The following is a 21382-nucleotide window of genomic DNA, read 5'->3' on the forward strand; positions in this document are numbered from 1 at the left end:
TGTCCTTCGTTTAGGTAGATCTCATAGGGTTCAAACCCTCTGCAACTCCCGATGTCCATCAAACCTGAAAATCATTCAATTCGAACACAGATAGCAGTATAGAGGTAAAGAATTTTAATGAAACTAACTTTGTATCATATAAGAAAATGATTACTCATACATCAAAATAACATTCATATATGAATTACAACACTATCTGATGCATAAACACAGTTAATATTGGAAACAAGATAGCGCTTCTTTTTATTGTAGAAAGCTATAACTAACACAGAGAGAATTCACCTGAGTCTTCCTCTTCTGGCTCCAAGTGAAACTATCCTTCGGATCCATCCAGTCCCAGTCTTCAACAACCTCCTTCCATAACCAATACCATGATATCTCAAGAAAGGGGGAGAATATCTATAATCAAGGAAACAAGGGTTTCTTGAAACTTGGGGAAGTGCATGAAGCATAGGGATACTAAAGACTCAACCGGGGATAATCTTAGTATAATAACTCTATCTCTTCTCCTCCTTAAGTCCTTCCCGTAGAAGTCTATTTATTCTTCTCCCAATTAGGTTTTTAGTTGGGAAACAGTTGGGCCATGGGCAATAGGAGGTAATCAACGGGTAAAACCCGTGAAATCCACCCACAATTAAGGAAATTTATTTTTTTTAAGTGTTTTAACACATATACGTGGGTTGGGTATTGACTAACCCATGTGTACATGCTTTTATCTCAGGGCAAAGTAGTGTATAGGGAATAAAACACTGTATTTAAAATATTTGGACCAAGTCTAGAAGGAGGGGTTGCCCTAGGCCATAAACCAAGCATCACAAATACCAATGGTGGTAAATGGTGCTATAACAATAACTAGAAGATAAAATTTAGAAGACTTAGCTGAATAGGACAAAGTCAAAAAATCTAAGATTCATGCAAGAATTCAAGTGTAAGAGAATAAAGCTTCATTTCAAAAATATCAATCCAATTTCCTTTATAACAAAATCAAATTTCCTATGTGAAGGTGTGCAAGAGTGCAACCATGTTTGTTGAGAGTGAGTGAGAGGTTGCTGGCGCAAACTAATCCATAATGAGAGTATGTATCAAAGGTCAATGAAATATTAGATTTGATATTAGAAGAGGTGAATTGATGATATGGTTTGAATGGTGTTTGTATGAAGAGGCTTTTATGGTGATGTTTTTGGTATAATTGGTGATTTGATCAGTGAATATTGATTAGATGTGTTTGGTGATTTTTTCAGCAAATAGATATTTCTTGAAGGTGTTTAATGATGGTTTTGGTTAGCAGTTGAGGTAAGAAAATTTACATGTTTATAAAAATAGAATTGTTTTATTGGTTCGAGTTTAAAATTGATGAAATATGGATCAACAAGGCCACCTAATGGTAGCTTTCCTTCGAGGGGAAAGAGTCCCTTTCAATAGTTTTTAATAAATGAGTAGGGGCAAGAGTCCCTTTTTAGCATAGGATAATAAACGAGTAAAGGAAAGATCCCCTTTCATCAGTAGTTGATAAATGAGAAGGAGAACGAGTCCCTTTTAGTGAAAACTGATAAATGAGTGAGGGAAAGAGTCCCTTTTTGTGAAAATTGATAAACGAGCAGGGGCAACAATACCTTTTTGTGAAGACTGATAAATGAGAATGGATAGAAAACCTACAAGTAATAGCTTGTGGGTCAATGATGTATCAATTTTTAGCTTGTATTTTCCAAATAAATGAAAGGATGATTGATTTCTTATGCATATGTTTCACACGTGCTTGAAGGTGATAATGATGTTATGTTTTACATGATTGAGTTGTGTGGTTGATTGCATGACTAGTCTACAAATTGAATGAAAGGTATAAATTATGAGGAGTTGTATAATTTTTTCACACTACTGATTCACCCCCCACCCCCAGTAGTGTCTTGGATTCCATTGTTTCTAACACATTTTTGGTGACTCCACTAGGGATTTGAATAATCAATATTTGTTCCCGGTAAATGAATCAAATTAATCCTATACAACCTCACCTTATCATTAGACTTGATTATCACAGAGTAATTTTGAATCAATTATATGATCTTGTATTGTGAACAGTAAGAAATACTAAATAGCCTAAAAGATACCGGGACATTTTATCTCAAAAATAATTTCCAATGCCTAGGTATCCTAATAGTTTACTCCATGAAAATTATAGAGTTTAAACTAAAGAAGTCTGAAACAATTCATGTGTCGATGATAAGATGTCATAGTAAGAGAATTGCCTAATAAATTTCTACTTCCTCCAACCAATCAATGGCTCTCTTCTTTCACTTAAGGGCTAGGGAAATGGAATAAGAAACAAGAGAAGAACAAAAGGATGATAAAAGAGGACATCAAGAAGGAACACATCCAAGAAGAAGGACTAGAGAAAGTCCACTTGCATTATAGGGTGAATAACATCCTATTCCTACATTACCTATTGGGGCATTTCCTGTATTTAATGGAGATGGTGTCATGGATCCTATGAAACTTATGGACGAATTCCTCGAACTTTGTGACATTCATGGAATTCTTCAAGATGATGTAATGGTAATAGTTTTTCTCCAATCACTCAAAGAATTTGTTTATTATTGGTACTTGTATTTAAATATTGGTTATATGACCTCTTTAGATAATATTGGAAGTTCATTCATTGGAATTTATACTCACCCAATAGGGTACCACACTCTTCTCACTCATTTTACCCAAATTAGAATTCACAAAAGTGAAAAAAAATAGAGATTTTAGTGTCATATTTTTTGTTATGAAATCAAGTCACAAATGATAGAAAAGATAGATAAATGCCTTCAAAATAAGCCTCTTCGAGGGGGCAACCTCCTTTACATTACACAAATGAACAATTCTTGGATGATTCAAATGACAAAACCTCATATCTATATATAGGAGTTTAGGGGGTCACAATATAACCAAGTCGACCTAACGATAATAATATAAAGGCACAAAAATAAAAATAGAGGGATTTTATGGGGCACAATAATAACAATATGGGGACAATAGGGGCACAAAATAGAAAATATGGGGACAATACAGGGACAAAAATAACAATAAGGGATAGAATGACAATAGTAATGGGGAATCACTAGTATTATAGGGACCTAACATGCCCCTCTCCTTCAAAAAAGTATTGTCCTCAATGCTTGAGTAGTTATGGATGCTTCCGTATAAAATTCTCATCCTCCCATGTGGAATCTTCAACGGGTAAGTTCTTCCACTTGATGAGATACTCTAAAATTGATTGATTTCGTAGCTGTCGAGTTCTTGTGTCTTTGACTCCTTCAAGTTCCAATATGATTTTTCCTTCCTCATCAAGTTCTGGCAATATTGTTTGAACTAGAAGCTTGTCACCTATAACCTTCTTTAATCATGAAACATGGAAAATTGGGTGCACTTGGGAAGCTGCAGGAAGCTCCAATTTGTATGCCATAGTACCTATCTTTTGCAACACCTTGTACAGACCATAATACTTTGGTGATAATTTATTATTCTTCTTAGCTTGCTTGAGGCACATTTGTTTATATGGTGGTAGCCGTAGGAATACCCAATCACCTACATCAAAACTTCTTTCGCTGTGATGTTGATTTGCCTTCTGTTTCATTCTATTCTGTGCCAAGGTGAGGTTATCCTTTAAGAGTTGGAGAACTTATTGTTGATGCTCAATGTGATCTTCCACTACTTGAACCTTAGAATTTTCTCTTAAATATGATGTGATGGATGGTGAATGATATCCATAAAGTAGCAAAAATGGGGTCATTTTCGTTGCAGTATGGAAAGAAGTGTTATACCACCATTCAGCCAGAGGCAACCATTTGACCCACTGTGCCTGTTTATCAGATACAAAGCAACGAAGATATCATTCCAAACATTTGTTTACTATCTCATTTTTCCCATCAGATTGAGGATGATAAGATGAGCTATGAGTTAATTGAGTACCAAGACAAGAAAATAATTTTGTCCAAAAAATTCCAGTGAAAATGGGATCTCTGTCACTTACAATAATCTTTGGGTTTCCATGTAGCTTTTGAATTGTTTCCATAAATGCAGTCGAAACTGTACTCGTTTTAAATGGATGAGATAATGCACAAAAGCGTGCATACTTGGTAAGTCTGTTAACTACCACCATGATAACACTCTTTCCTTCAGACTTGGGTAAACCTATGATAAAATCCATTGAAACCTCCTCCCAACATTGGCTTGGAATGGATAAAGGTCGTAATAGTCCTGGGGTCTTAATTGTTTCAACTTTATTTTGTTGCCAAACCAAACATTCTGCCACAAAATTTTGAATGTCCGATTTAAGGCCATCCCAAAAAATATCCTTCTTAACCCTATGGTTGTTTTTCAGAAACCCTGAGTGCCCTCCTAAGGGAGAGGTGTACAATTCCCTAAGAATCTTTTGTTTGAGTTGGGAATTCTTACATAGGTATAGCCGATCCTTGTTATTAGGTCCCTGTAATACTAGTGATTACCCCATTACTATTGTAGTTTTACCCCTTATTAATATTGTTGTGCCCCTATTGTCCCCATATTGTTATTATTGTGCCACATAGAATCCCTTTATTGTTATTTTGGTGCCTTTATATTATTATTGTTAGGTCGGCTAGGTTATATTGTGACTCCTTAGACTCCTATATATAGAAAGGGGGTTTTTTCATTTGAATCATGAAGGAGTCATTCATTTGTGTAATGTAAAGGAGGTTACCCCCTCGAAGAGGCTGAATTGTAAGGCGTTGATCTATCTTTTCTATCTTTTTGTGAGCTAGTTTCATAACATTTGGTATCAGAGCTTTTGGATTCTAGGGTTTCGCTGCTCCAAATAGGTCATCATGGAATTTTCTCTATAAATTTTTTTGTATGAAGTTTCAGAAGTGAAAAAAAAAAACCATTTGAGACAAAATCACACTGAACCTCGGGTCTGAATTTTAGTGCTTTTCGCACTATATTTGCGGAGATATGATCTGAGGAAGTTGGTATCTTTTCAGACTCATGAATTACATTCCAAACAGGTGACCTAGGGAAAATCTTGATAAGTTTCTCTCTGAGAATTGGATTGAAATTTCATAAAAAGGTACAGAAATAGGACATAATTTAGTTTCTTGTGTATATTTTTTAGAGCCAAAGGTCGAAACAGGGACATGTGGCATGTCATACAAGTTCGCTCTACTGAACTAGTCTATAATCAGGTCACTGTGGGACATTTGGCATAACTCTTCCTTGGAGAATCCAATTTGGATCAGACTAGTGGCATTGGAAAGAGGACACAGAGGGCTATTATAGATCACAATTTTAAAACTAGATGATCCAAAATTACAGAGATACATCAGAGGCAATATCGAGCTCCTACAAAGTGAAAAAAGGTGTGTAGATTTTTTTAAATTCTTAAGCTTGGTTTGAAAAATTATTTTGAAGGAATTCAAAGGGCATAGTAGAGCATTATTATTGGTAACTGATGCCCAGAGGAAAGAAATGCAAACAACTAGTAACCAACCTGAAAGTTCTAGCATGACTCATGAAGAAGAGGAAGAAATGCTACATGATATATCAAAATTACAAGACCAAGTGCAAAAAATGTCACTCTCACAAAAGCTAACAGAAGCTAAGATAAATGGCGTGGAATTTAAGATGAATGGCATGGAAGCTAAGATGGAAAATTTGAAGATAGATTTGAACACAAATTTGAAGACAGGCATGGCAGATTTGAAGACAGATTTGACAAATTTTCTACAAGAAATACTTACTAATGGTGAAAGGGTAGTAAAGGAAACTCATGATGCGAACAAAATAAATGTTAATCATGGTTTCATAGACTCTAATGTTGGATTGAAGACCCACCATATTCCAAAAATCGATATGAGGAAGTTTGATGGCAAGGATCCCGCAACATGGATATTATAGATGGAGCAATTTTTTGATCTCAATAATGTGCAAAACACACAAAAGGTACGTATTGCAACTTTATATTTGGAACCAAATCAGTTTGTATGGTTTCAATGGCTTTTCTCTCGTAAACAAATTTGTTGGAAATACTGAGAGGGGGGGTGAATCAGTATTTCTTACCTTTTTCTTTCTAGTGATTAACAAAAGCATATATAGATATGTATATGTATACACAGAACATAGAAACCAGCAGCTGGAATAAATGCTTTTATTAAAACTCAAGACAATACAATGAAATAAATACAATATAAGTATATATCTGACTGTGAATAGTTGCCAAGCTCCAACTTGGACTTTAGTGAGGCTCCAACCTCTAGAGCACCAACTCTGTTTAGCAGTGGTTCTGCACTTAGGAACACCTACCCCTAATGACTTTAGTCATGTTCAGTTCTTAGGCTCCAACCTCTTGGGCTGCAATCCAACCCAACCTTGATATAAATTGTTCTGCTGTTGTTCTCTACTCACAAGCTTGCTGAGCTTCTGCTATTCTCCTCTTCTCTTTCTTTTCTGGCCTTTCCTTCTTCTTTCCCTGTTCTTCAGCTTCCTATCTCACTGATTATCTATATCTCAAAATCGCCATCTCACTTTGTTTTTATGTATTTTAGATGTCTCTGACTCTTCGTTTCCGCTTTCCACCGCCTCTTTGGCTTCCTCCTCAGTCGCTGTCATTTCATCTGACTCACTTGATCTTTCAGCTTCTTGATCCATGGCTTCCTCTATCTATTCAAATTCATCAAATTCTTACAGGTCAAGTTAATGTGGAAGAGAGGCCGAATTATAGTTGTTAGCTCTGCTATAATCCAATAATTCTAGAATCAAATAAACCCTCCTACCTCCATTTTTACTCTATAACTCTGTGAAAAAATCATTGTTCCTCGCCTAATCAAATTCATCGTTTCCCTGTCATAACAATCGGAAACCTATGCGATTGAACCCGCACCATTCAATCATCGCATCACGATCCAACGGTCCCCACTGCTCTCCTTTCACATCAGTAAAAAAACCATGTGAAGTTAAACCTTCCGTCTGATCATTCATCAGGCGATCCGACGATGTTCGCTCCTCCTGATGCCATAACTTAACTGCATGTTAACGTGTGATAAAGTGGTTTTCCGCTACATCCCATCATCCACGTGTCGTGCAATGAATGGTATCGCATGCCATGGTACGTTTACCACCCACCTCCAGAAGCGGTGCAGGGAACACCACTTACCGCCATCCCCACTCGCTATCTCCTGTGCATCTTCATCGCCCTGTAGCCGTCGAATATTTTCACTGGAAATATGATGGCTCATGTTTGTTTGTTGTTAAACACATCCACTGCTCCTCCGATAGCTCCTGATAACTCTGTCTGCTTCCTCTATGGCTCCGATGGCTGTCTGCGTCCTCTGTTTGCCATGTATGCTCCTCTTCTTTGGCATATATATGGCATATATATATGCTCTATTCTGCTTGCTCTGTTTGCTCCTGTAGTCCCGCTAACTCTGTTTTGGCATATATATATTATATATATATGTGGCTCTTACTCTTGCTCCAATGTGGCTCCTCTAGCTTGGCAGTGTCTTTCAAAGGCCTCCTTTGGTAACTCCTCTTGCTTATGGCTTTGCTATCATGATGGCCTTGCTCCTATCTCTTCATGAATCTTCTCTGCATCTCCTTGGCTTCATGGCATCCCCTAGTATCCAAAATATTTCCATATTGACATCAATGATAATCCGTGTCCAACAATCTCCCCCTTTGTTATTGATGGAAATATTCTTCTGCTCTCTCCCCCTTTGACATCAGTGGCAAAGGAATGCACGGACTCCCCCTGCCAAACTACTCCCCCTGTCCTGTTGCATCTTTATGAATGACCTTGAGTGATGATAAAGAAATAACCCCCATCTTTTGACGCAGATGTTCAAATTCTTCTCGAGGAAGAGGTTTTGTGAAAATATCAGCTATCTGCTCCTTTGTACTGATATATTCCAAAACAATGTTTTGTTCAGCTACTTACTCACAGAGGAAATGATACTTGATTGGTATGTGTTTGGGTCTTGAGTGCATCACTGGATTAAATTTGCTGAGATTGATAGCACTTGTGTTGTCACAATAAATAGTAATTGGTTGATCTATACATATGTCGAGATCTTTTAGAGCTTCCTTCATCCATAGTATCTGAGTACAACAGTCTACTGCAGAAATATACTCGGCTTCGGCTGTGGATGATGATATGGATGACTGTTTTTCGCTGAACCAGGATACCAAGTAGTCTCCTAGGAAGAATGTATTTCCACTAGTACTTTTCCGATCATCTATACTTCCAACCCAATCAGTGTCGGTGTATGCAGTTACAGTCAGTGTTGAGTTCTTTGGGTACCAAAGACCAAAATCAGAAGTTCCCTTCAGATATCTGAGAATTCTTTTTACAACTAATAAATGGGATTGTTTGGGAACATATTTAAATCTTCCCACCATTCCTACTGCTTGCATTATGTCTGGTAGTGTAGCTGTTAAGTATAGAAGGGCTCCAATCATTGACCTGTAATGAGTTGCATCTACTAGATGTCACACGGAATCAGTCAAAAGTGCGGACACAACCGACCTTCCTAGAAGTCTAAGACATTCTAATGACAAACAGAACAAACTAGAGCTATCCTTCTCTAAACATGCATTATGATATGAGAAATCAATTGTTTCGTTCTTACCTTTGTCCAAACGCTGTTGTAGAAGTCCAAGCTTTGTTGATCTGGATGAGCTCCTCCTTTTCTCCAAAACCTGCAATCACCAACAGTCAAACAATTAAATAGCACCTGATTATAACGTAAAACAAAGCATATTCAACACATAGACCAAGGAGTACATGAAATAACCCATAAACAACAAGTTATTGAGAAGAATGGACCAATTTGCATTAAAGGTAATCAAAAGGAACCATTACAACCTGAGCCTTGGTGTTGTGCAAGCTCCTTCCAGGGTCCACAAGAGTTTTCCTCTACTTTGACAAAGCTCACCCACTTCCAAATAGAACAAGTAAAGATGGCAATCTCTCCTCACAAGCTTCTAAATGGGAGTCCTAATTCCTGCAGCATTTACCCTTAGAAATCTATAGCTTTCAACCTCTCCTCCTTCTGGCCCAATGCCTGTATTTATAGTGCTCAAGAGGAAGTTAATCAGGTCCACCATCAATGGGATAGTCCCCTCTTTGGATGGGATCACTCCCTTATTGATGGGATAAGTTCCTCTTTGGTAGGAGTGCATGAACCATCTGGAGCCGCTCAATACACATCAAACAACCTTCTAGAATGCTCTAGAAATGACCACAAGTAAGTTTTTGAAGATAAAACTTGCGCATTTTAACCTTTTTAGAGGGACGCACCTGCCCCTTTAGATACAGAGCCTCCTTGGACGCAGACCTTATGAACAATAGGTGCGTACCCGCAGGCAAGGTTTGAGAGAACCTGCGTACCCAGAGATAAACATATTTATAAAGACTTTCTCTCTTTCTTGGAATTTTGACATGAATAGCAGAGGCATAAGACTTGCTCAAGAGGGTAGTATGACTGTTGATAGAGCCATACCAACTGTAAATAGCCATGGTGACATTTTTTAGTGTAACAGATTGCCCCGTAAAGTGCGAAGCCTGGAATAGATTAGGGTTTTGTATTATCTAGGAAGGGTGAAGCGCTTTATCATTTCGAGGATTATCTCGTGGAGAACCTGGTTGGAACCTGCAATTTTCAACACAAAATACATGTATAAGATTATATCATCACTGAGGTAGGCATTCCCATACTCAGATTAAAACTTTAACTAACAGACTAACTACTCTGATACAGAAATGATTTTGCAGTACATCATAATCATAGACTTTTGTAGACACAGTATGGGCGCAGCCATCTGTTTATGGTTAGTCTACTTAGATAATGAATACAAAACTCCTCGCAGCCTGGATGGTAAAAATTCGATCCAGGGTCTTCATTCCTACTTCTCGAATTGGTACGATTCTAACCATGCGAATAAATGAGTTGATGTCGAACATGGTAGAAACCACTTGATTACCAGTCGATGATGTAAACTGTTAACAAGCGTGAGAGAGACCACCAGTAATGTCAATGGTTCTCAAAGTACCCAGTACAATCCATGAGATGTGAATGAATGAGTTGATGTCGAACATTTCACGGATCCTTTGATCGAAAGTCAATGATGTAAACTGACGTCAAAAGCGAGAAACCTGCCATTGATGCATGCAGACTTCAAGGCACTGACGATTTCTAAGTCATATTTCTAGATAATGTGTTGATGTCGATAGAAAGTGACCTGTTGCAGGCAAGCCCACAACACGAAATCATTGTTCAAGTTGAAGAAATGTTGCTGTAAGGACTGACTCAGGGATGGTCAAATGGATGACAAGTATTTTGCAGATGAAAGTTTTGTTTGCAGACCTCTTGGACACATAACGACACGACAGATGGTTTGGTGCTAAATAACTCAAAGTTAATCCCCGGAACCCGGTTGAAGACTTTCAAAAGTGGTTTGATCAACTGTGAGGTAAAGGATTTCCCAACCCAGGTGAATGAAAAGTGTCGTATCCAAGAGTGGTAATAAAGTTTCTTCTGAGACAAAAGGTAACAAATAGGCTCATTCTTCTCTCTTTTCCCCCACCATTTCTGGCAAGTACCTCTTTATTTTTAACAAGCTTGAGGAGGATAACATATGCTTGATTATAAGCTCATCCTTTGGATGAGTCCAACCCAGTTTTGATTCGAACCCTAGGAAGGAGTGGTTCGTTCCTATTTGTAATTGAACAGGTCCTTTACTGTGAAATGTTTAACGAGCCCAGTATAGGAGAAACTCGGCGTTTTTCAATTTTAGAGAGTCTGAAAAACTTAAGGAGACTCCAAGTTGAACTTTTTCGTACATTTGTGTCCCTCAAGCCCGAAAAAGTATAAAATAATACCTGGGGGAACCGCTTGATCTTGCGACCAAGGAGTACTTTCATAATTAGTGTCACTAACCTGAAAAGTAAAAAGCGATCAAAGACACGTCGTTTTATTTCCGTATCGAGTTTGAAACGACAAAAACCCGGCAACCTTTTCCTATTTTTACGGTCAGAAAAGAGCTATAAGGGGACCGTCTTTCAATTCCGTTTTAACGAGTGTAAAAGAAACGCTCGACAATCTTTTCATTTTTTAGGAGTCAGAAAAGGGCTTAAAAGATGACTCTGAGGTTTCACTTTTTCGTAAATTTTAACGAGTTCGAAAAAATGATAAAAATGTACTCATGGTTTTCATTTTTTCATAAGTTTTAAATGAGTTCGAAAAAATGATAAAAAAAATGTACTCATATGGCCGACTTTCAATTTAATTTACGAGCAGGAAAAGACGGAAAGAACTCGGCATTTTCATTTGTTTCACGAGAATGAAAGATAGCAAAATAATCTCGAGATTTTCATGAGTTTAACGAGTCTTGAAAATAACTGAAATTGACTCGAGATTGGTTTCATTTTTACAAAAGCTTGAAACAGAGAAAAACTATGCTTCAAAGTAGTTTCATTGTTTTACAAGCTTGAAACAGAGAGAAAACTGTGCTTGATGCCCCCTAAGCGTAATTGCTAGAGCGCATGCCCCCCAGCTTCATTTCATTCAACCAGCTGGATGAAATGAAGTTTGAGTTACGAGATTATTGGAAAGACTCGACCTAAAACTATAAGAAAATTATGCAAAAACTGAAATAACTAACCTAAATACTGAACATTTATGAGATCTAGTCAATCTCTCGCCTCAAGTAGAGGAGGATTTGTTTCATTTTTTAACGAGCTTGACACAGGAAAAGAACTATGCTCGGATTCGGTTTCATGTTTACGCAAGCTTGAAACGAAAAACTATGCTTGTTTTAAGTTCACATGCCCCCAGCATAATGACGCAAATCAAGGTACATGCCCCCCAAGCTTCATTGCATTCAACCAGTTGGATGGAATGAAGCTTTATTTTCAAGATATTGTAAAGATATGACTTGAAAAGGGAGTTGTTTCATTTTTTAACGAGCTTGACACAAGACAAAGAACCATGCTCATAACTACTCTCTAAGATCTACCTAACAATAAATTCTACTCTAAAAACCTTGATTCATTTTTTAACGAGCTTGACACAAGACAAGGAACTATGCTCATGACTAATTTCTACAATCTACCTACTTAACCTACCCTTGTTTCATTTTTTAACGAGCTTTACACAAGACAAGGAACTATGTTCAAAAATTTCGCATGCCCCCGGTTTAATGATGCAAAATGAGGTACATGCCCCCCAGGCTTCATTGCATTCAACCGGCTGGATGGAATGAAGGTTTACTTTCAATATTTAACTTGAAAAGGGAGTTGTTTCATTTTTAAGGAGGTTGACACAAGAAAAGAACTATCCTCATACCTGATTCATTTTTTAACGAGATTGACTCAGTAACAGGAACTATCCTCATAACCCTGATTCATTTTTTAACGAGGTTGACTCAGTAATAGGAACTGTCCTCAAAATCCTACTTTCTACAGTCTACCTACATATCCTAAAATCTACCTGATTCATTTTTTAATGAGGTTGACTCAGTAAAAGAACTATCCTCATGCTAGCCTGTTTCATTGTTTAACGAGGTTGATACAGGAAAAAAACTATCCTCGTACACACTGATTCATTTTTTAACGAGGTTGACACAGTAAAAGGAACCTTCCTCGTACACACTGATTCATTTTTTAACGAGGTTGACACAGTAAAAGGAACTTTCCTCACCCCAACTGATTCATTTTTTAACGAGGTTGACTCAGTAAAAGGAACTTTCCTCGCTACTCCTTGTTTCATTTTTTAATGAGCTTGACACAAGACAAGGAACTATGCTCATGACTTCCAGTTTCATTTTTTAACGAGGTTGAGACTAGAAGAAACTATCCTCACCACATCCTATTTCATTTTTTAATGAGGTTGAGAGAGGAACAAACTATCCTCGTAGACACTGATCATGGCTTCCAACTGAAAGAAAGACATGTCAATGGACACACCTTGATCATGGCTTCCAAGAGGTCTTCATCAGAGGGAAGAATACTTCTTTGGAAGGAACACATGTCAAGGGACTCAAAAGGGATAAGAACATTGTGTTCATGTAATCCCATAGAGTTTTCCATGTCAATTACCAGATCTAAATCTAAGGAAGATGAGCAAACAGTGAGAGGCTCACTTACATCGGTTACTGAAATCATGGGACCGGTTGCCACATAATTAACCCGTGGCAGGGTAGATACCACTTGAGAATCAGGAACATTTAGGGCTGTCATATTATTGGTAGTTGAGACAAGACTAGGGAACGAAAGCTGGTCTACAGTCACAATACTGCCATTGTGAGGGAAAGACATCACGCGAAAGAGTGTTGATACGACAACTTTCATTACATAAACATAGTCTCGCCCAAGGAGTAAATTGAAATCCAAGGGACCTCGAACTACCATAAGATCAATACAGACAGTTTTACCTTCCAAGGTAATAGAAAACTTAGGAAGGATCCCTAAAGGTTCACTAATGGTTCTGTTAAAAGCTTTCAGATTCTGTGTAATAGGCGCAAGCTGAGGGGAACCCAAAGCTTTCCAAACAGTTGAGGATAAAATACTAACAGAAGCACCTTCATCTACCTGAGTACGATGTATGTCCCTACCACCAGCCTTAACAATGATTTGGAAAGGGATGGAGGAAGGAAGACGAGGTTCTGTCAGTCTATTCCAATCAAAGGAAAAGACTGTTGGCATTATGATTCAGGTGTTGTCCTTGATGGCAAACCCATTCAGGTGATAAATCAAGAAGGACGCAGGAAATATGTTCAGAAAGTGCGTCCCCGCAGGTATACCATACAGAACCCGCGTCCAGGGACGCAGGCCAGCCGTTCAGGAGGTGCGTCCGCCCAGTGAACACATTTCAAGGCAGAGAAAAGCACGTGGGGGTTTCTTGTGTGGTATCTAGCCGACGGTTTTGTGTTTCTATGGTGTCGGCTCGTGGTTTTGTTCCATGTTTTGGGGAGAAGCTTGCCTATATAAAGCAAAGGAGTTCATTTGGATTTTGCATCATCTTGGTTGAACATCTTTTGGTGAGATCTAGTCCAGATCTATGAAGGCGAACCTTCTAATGGACTGTGATCTCTATGGCGCATGATCAGATCTGTGGATCTGTGTGTTTGGGTTGGTTCTGAAGTCCTCATATCTTTTATATCTGAAGGGACGCAGGTTCAGTGAAGGGAAAGTGCGCCGGGACGCAGTACAGTGAAGGCTCAGGTGCGTCTCTGAGGCAAAGGACGCGGCGCGACTGTGTTATTGGGTGCGTCTCTGAAGCAAAAGACGCGGCGCGATAGTGTTTCTGAGTGCGCCGGTCGCAGCAAGGCATAGAGGAACAGTGCGTCGGCACGCAGAACAGTGGAAGGTAGACTGCGTCCAGTCGCAGGTCACAGAAAGAAAATATGCGTCCCTGTCTTAAGATGATCTGTTGACTGTATATTTCTGTTCATAAGGTGTTCTGGGTTATTTCTGTAATTACTGATCTGATATCTGTAGTGGACTGTATCTGTTGTATACTTGTTGATCATTTGATTCTTCATGAAAAGAAGTAGGGGGTTATAGCTCCCTTCCAGGAGAGACTGGAAAACGAGAGAGAGTTGTAGCTCTCTGCAGGTTGCAGCCTGCGTGCTGGTAAAGGACTGCACCAGTACAAAATCATTGTAAAAAGAATTTCTTGAAAGAAGATAGAGACATATTGCAGCAGGTGGTTTTCTCCCGCATTGGGTTTCCACCTTACATCTTGTGTTCTTTGGTGTGACTGTCTATTTTCTTTATTCATGCTCATTATTTTATGGTACTGATATGCAAGAATAATTCAAAAGATCAAATAAGGAAGATTTGGTAAATTGCTTGATAATACTGATTCACCCCCCCTCTCAGTATTATTTCCAACAATTGGTATCAGAGCCGGTCCTTCAGAAAAGCTTGATCGCTTGAAGGTAGATCGTTCATCATGAGCAACTACGAGAGAGAAGCATCAATCAGGCCACCAGTTTTTGATGGGACAAACTTCAATTATTGGAAGGTAAGAGTTACTGCATATCTTCAATCTCTTGGTACAGAAGTTTGGAACATTGTAGAATCAGGCTATGCCTTTCCTTCAGCTACTCCTACAGATCCAGCTGAGAAAAAGCAGTATGAAACAAATGCAAAAGCAGTCAGTACTCTATTAGGAAGTATATCTCAAACAGAGTTCATGAAGGTCATGCACTTCAAATCAGCAAAAGAGATATGGGACAAAATGATCACTAGCTATGAAGGAGATGAACAGGTAAAAGAAGCTAAACTTCAAACTCTCAGGATTCAATATGAGACTCTCAAGATGTATAATGATGAAAGTGTGGCTAATTATTTTCTTCGGGTAGATGAGATTGTTAATTGTATGAAAAATTTGGGTGAAGAAATAAAAGAGACTATAGTAGTTCAAAAGATTCTAAGATCTTTATCCCCCAAGTTTGAATCTAAAGTATCTGCAGTAGAAGAAAAGGAAAATCTCCGTGTTCTCACTATGTCTCAGCTGCATGGAATTCTAACTGCTTATGAAATGAGAAAGGGAGGTCCATCAGACAGAAGGGAAGCTGCTTTTAAAGCATCAGGCAAAGAAGATCACTATGAAGCAAGTCATGTTCCAGAAGAAGAGGAAGAAGAATCAAATTTTGTCAGAAATCTTCAAAGAGGTTCTGGAAGGTTCAAAGGTAAGCTACCTTTCAAATGTTTTGCTTGTGGAAGAGTAGGTCATTATGCTGCAAAATGCTCTTATAAGGATAAAGGAAAGGAACCAGTTAGATGGAACAAGAAACAAAGTGCAAATAAGAAAAGCTACTACACCCATGAAGATAGTGATGGCTTATCAAACAGTGATGAAGATGAACAAGGTAACAAATATAGATTGTTAATGGCATTTGAAGATGATGATTATGAGGATGCTGTAGATGTGGATAATCTTTATGATGAAATTACTAGACTCAAGAGATGTATAGAAGAAAAGAACATGATTATTGATACTCTACAATTTCAGATTGATGAAAAGGAAAAACATCTTGAAAAATTAGAAGGTGAAATTGTTGGTCTTAGAAAAGAAATTGAGAAAACAAAAACTATTAATCTCAAGTTTGTCAAAGGATCTGAAACGTTGAATGAGATTATCAGTGTGCAGCGGTCTCCACTAAATAAGACAGGTCTGGGCTATAATGGAGAAACTTCTCAAGCATCCACTTCAAAAAGTTATCTTGATGCAGCAAGAAGAAATGAGCAAGAGCACAAGGAAGATCATCAGGTAAAGCAGGGACAAACGTCAAACAGAAACTATCAGGGGCAATCCAGCTTAAGGGTGAACAAAAGCCACAACCAGCCACAGGTAAAATCTTCCCAATTTGGTTCAAGAATAGATGAAAATAGAAATTACAATCAGTTGGCTGGTAGATTCAATAATCGCAGAAACTTCTTCAATGGACAATGCTTTTCTTGCCATAACTTTGGTCACAAAGCAGCTCAATGTGTTGCGTATAAAACAATCATGACTAGGGAAGCTCAAAAGCAAAGAAGTATGACAGGGATTACAAAAAGGACCTATAACAATTTTTCAGCTCTTGAAAATGAAGTTGAATGCTCTATTTGCAATAATTTTGGACATGAAGATTTTGAATGCAGAAGCAGGTTTCCGGAAAGAAAGGTACAAGAACAAAAAAGGGAACAAACCTCAGGCACCAAAACATGGAAAATAAAGGAACCTCAAACAGAAAGATGTGGGATAGCATTCTATGCAGAAGGACAAGAAAATCTATGGTACATTGACAGTGGATGTTCAAAGCATATGACAGGTGATAAAGAAAAACTTGAATCTTATTCTAATTTAGAAAAGGGAAAGAAAGTCTCTTTTGGAAATGATACTCCTGCAACTATAAAAGGAAAAGGTATTGCTCCTTTAAAAGAAGATGTTAAGGCTGGAAATGTTTTGTTTGTTGATGGACTAAAGCATAATCTTCTAAGTGTAAGCCAGATGTGTGATCAAAGAACCGAGGTTATATTCAGATCAAATGGGTGTCTTGTTCGTGATCTTGATACAGGTAAAACAGTTCTCAAAGGTAAAAGAACTCCAAATAATCTATACATATTTGATGAAGGACAACAACAATGCTATCTAAGCAAGGATGAAGAGCACTGGTTATGGCATCGAAGGTTGGGACATCTAAGCTTCTCACAAATAAGGAAAGCTTGCAAATATCAGGCAGTTCGCGATCTTCCAGATATCAAAATTCCTGACAACACCATATGCAGATCATGTCAGTTTGGAAAACAAACCAGAACTAACTTTCCAGAGAAAGAAGGATCAGCCAGCATGCCTCTTGAGCTAGTACATACAGATGTATGTGGACCATTCAGAAAAAGAACACCTAGAGGAGAGGAATACTTGATATTATTTATTGACGATTTCTCCAGGTTTGTTTGGTTAGGTCTTATGAAGCACAAAGATGAAGCATTCGAAAAATTCAAAACCTTCAAAGCCTTGGCTGAAAATGAATCAGGTCACAAAATTAAGTGCCTCAGATCTGACAGAGGTGGGGAATTTACTTCAAATGAATTTTTCGATTTCTGTGATGAACATGGGATAAGGAGAGAATTTTCTACAGCTAGAACTCCTCAGCAAAATGGAGTAGTGGAAAGAATGAACAGAACAATCCAGCAAATGGCTCGTGCTATGCTTGATGAATCAGGAACTCCTGCAACCTTCTGGGGTGAAGCTGCACATGCGGCAGTTATTATTCTCAACAAGACAAATGTCCGAGTGAACAGCACTCAAACTCCTCATGAGCTCTGGAGTGGTAAAACTCCTTCGGTAAAGCACTTCAAAATCTTTGGGAGCAAATGCTATATCAAGAATACTGAGGAGCAGCTTGGCAAACTTGATCCTAGAGCAGATGAAGGAATTCTTCTTGGCTACTCTCCACATAGCAAAGCATACAAATGCTACAATAAAAGACTTGGCAGAATTGTTGACAGCATTGATGTAGTGGTTGATGAGAAGGGATACATTCCTAGGCAAATACATCGTGAAGACATTGAAGAAGATGAAAGCTACCCTCAAAGACAGAATGATGAAGAAGAAGAACCGCAAGAACAATCTCAAGAAGGACCTCACGAAGAAGCAGAAGAAAGAACAAGAATAGAAGAAAAGACTCCATCCAGATATGTTCAAAAGAACCATCCAGAATCTCAGATCATGGGACAAAAAGAAGCAGGTATACAAACTAGAAGAACAGTTGCAGAAGCTTCAAGTTATTTGGCATTACTCTCCTCTACTGAACCACAAAATGTGAAAGAGGCATGCAAAGATGAATGTTGGGTGAAAGCAATGGATGAAGAACTTGAGCAAATCGAAAAGAACAACACTTGGGAGCTGGTTCCTAGACCAAAAGATAAGAATGTTATTGGAACAAAATGGGTCTTCAAAAATAAATTGAATGAAAATGGAGAAGTAATTAGAAACAAAGCCAGACTCGTCTGTAAAGGGTATGCGCAGCAAGAAGGAATAGACTTTGAAGAAACTTTTGCTCCTGTTGCAAGACTTGAGGCCATCCGAATGTTCCTTGCTCTCTCAAGTTTTCAGAACTTCAAAGTATTTCAAATGGATGTGAAATCAGCCTTTTTGAATGGAGACTTGGAAGAAGAAGTGTACATTGAACAGCCAGATGGGTTCATTCTTGGAAATGATCCAAATCTTGTATGCCGATTGAAAAAGGCTCTCTATGGTCTCAAACAAGCTCCAAGGGCTTGGTACTACCGGTTGGACAAATATCTTCATCAACAAGGTTTCTTAAAAGGTTCAGCAGATAGTAATCTGTATATAAAAGTTGAAAATGACAAATTACTAATACTTGTTGTGTATGTAGATGACATTATTTTTGGCAGCAATGAAGAAGCTATGAGTCAAAGCTTTGCCTCAGTCATGCAGAAAGAATTTGAAATGTCCTTGCTAGGAGAACTGACATATTTCCTTGGTTTGCAAATCCAACAGAAGGAAGGAGGAATCTTTTTATCTCAAACCAAGTATCTCAAGCAGATTTTGAAGAAATATGGCATGGAAGATGCAAAACCAGTATGTACACCCATGGTCACAGGATGTAGTCTCAGTGCAAATGATGAATCTGCAGCAGTACATCAACCAACCTACAGATCTATGATTGGAAGTTTACTATATTTGACAGGTACCCGACCAGACATCATGCATGCAGTTGGAATAGTTGGAAGATTTCAGGCAAATCCGAAGGAGACTCATCTTCAAGCAGTGAAGAGAATTTTCAAATATCTTCAAGGGACTCAAAATTATGGCTTATGGTATCCTAGAGATACAGATCTTACTCTTCATGCCTATACAGATGCAGATTGGGCCGGAAGCGTGGATGACAGGAAAAGCACAAGTGGTGGTGCGTTCTTTATGGGTCCCAGACTGGTCTCTTGGTTCAGCAAGAAACAGAGTTCAATTGCCTTGTCTACAGCTGAAGCAGAATATGTTGCTGCTGCATCTTGTTGCACCCAACTCCTTTGGATGATGCAGAATTTGCAGGATTATCAAATCACTTGTACTCCTCCAATCCCTATCTTATGTGACAACACAAGTGCAATCAGCATCTCAAAGAATCCGGTTATGCATTCAAAAACCAAGCACATACCAATCAAGTACCATCTTCTCCGGGAACAAGTACTTGAACAGAAGGTCAAGTTGGAGTATGTTCCTTCTAAGGAACAAGTTGCTGATATTTTCACCAAACCGTTGCCCAGGGACACTTTTGAATACCTCAGGCAAAAGCTGGGGGTTGTTGATGCATCATCTTACTGTTGATCATCTTCCTATTGGTGGTATAGGCTCAGGGGGAGCACATAATGCATTGTTGGCATTATGGAGAAGGAGATCTTGGAAATAGCTGCAATATGTCTCTATCTCCTTCATGATGGATTTCTGGTTACAGATCTGGAGATGCATGAGCATAGGGGGAGCATACCCTTTGCCCTTGATGTCAAAGGGGGAGAATGAAGCTGAAGATTATGTGGTTGCCATCAAGTCCAAAGGGGGAGATTGTTGGCATTATGATTCAGGTGTTGTCCTTGATGGCAAACCCATTCAGGTGATAAATCAAGAAGGACGCAGGAAATATGTTCAGAAAGTGTGTCCCCGCAGGTATACCATACAGAACCCGCGTCCAGGGACGCAGGCCAGCCGTTCAGGAGGTGCGTCCGCCCAGTGCACACATTTCAAGGCAGAGAAAAGCACGTGGGGGTTTCTTGTGTGGTATCTAGCCGACGGTTTTGTGTTTCTATGGTGTCGGCTCGTGGTTTTGTTCCATGTTTTGGGGAGAAGCTTGCCTATATAAAGCAAAGGAGTTCATTTGGATTTTGCATCATCTTGGTTGAACATCTTTTGGTGAGATCTAGTCCAGATCTATGAAGGCGAACCTTCTAATGGACTGTGATCTCTATGGCGCATGATCAGATCTGTGGATCTGTGTGTTTGGGTTGGTTCTGAAGTCCTCATATCTTTTATATCTGAAGGGACGCAGGTTCAGTGAAGGGAAAGTGCGCCGGGACGCAGTACAGTGAAGGCTCAGGTGCGTCTCTGAGGCAAAGGACGCGGCGCGACTGTGTTATTGGGTGCGTCTCTGAAGCAAAAGACGCGGCGCGATAGTGTTTCTGAGTGCGCCGGTCGCAGCAAGGCATAGAGGAATAGTGCGTCGGCACGCAGAACAGTGGAAGGTAGACTGCGTCCAGTCGCAGGTCACAGAAAGAAAATATGCGTCCCTGTCTTAAGATGATCTGTTGACTGTATATTTCTGTTCATAAGGTGTTCTGGGTTATTTCTGTAATTACTGATCTGATATCTGTAGTGGACTGTATCTGTTGTATACTTGTTGATCATTTGATTCTTCATGAAAAGAAGTAGGGGGTTATAGCTCCCTTCCAGGAGAGACTGGAAAACGAGAGAGAGTTGTAGCTCTCTGCAGGTTGCAGCCTGCGTGCTGGTAAAGGACTGCACCAGTACAAAATCATTGTAAAAAGAATTTCTTGAAAGAAGATAGAGACATATTGCAGCAGGTGGTTTTCTCCCGCATTGGGTTTCCACCTTACATCTTGTGTTCTTTGGTGTGACTGTCTATTTTCTTTATTCATGCTCATTATTTTATGGTACTGATATGCAAGAATAATTCAAAAGATCAAATAAGGAAGATTTGGTAAATTGCTTGATAATACTGATTCACCCCCCCCTCTCAGTATTATTTCCAACAAAGACCTCAGTACTTGGAGGGGGTTCTGTAGAAACAAGTGAAATGCCCCCCGGCATAGAAGAATCTGATGTAACAAGAAGAACCTGAG

Source organism: Pinus tabuliformis, chromosome J (genome assembly GCF_031772625.1).
Source record: "Pinus tabuliformis cultivar Carrire ecotype Pingquan chromosome J, CPIR1, whole genome shotgun sequence".
Taxonomy (NCBI): Eukaryota; Viridiplantae; Streptophyta; class Pinopsida; order Pinales; family Pinaceae; genus Pinus; species Pinus tabuliformis.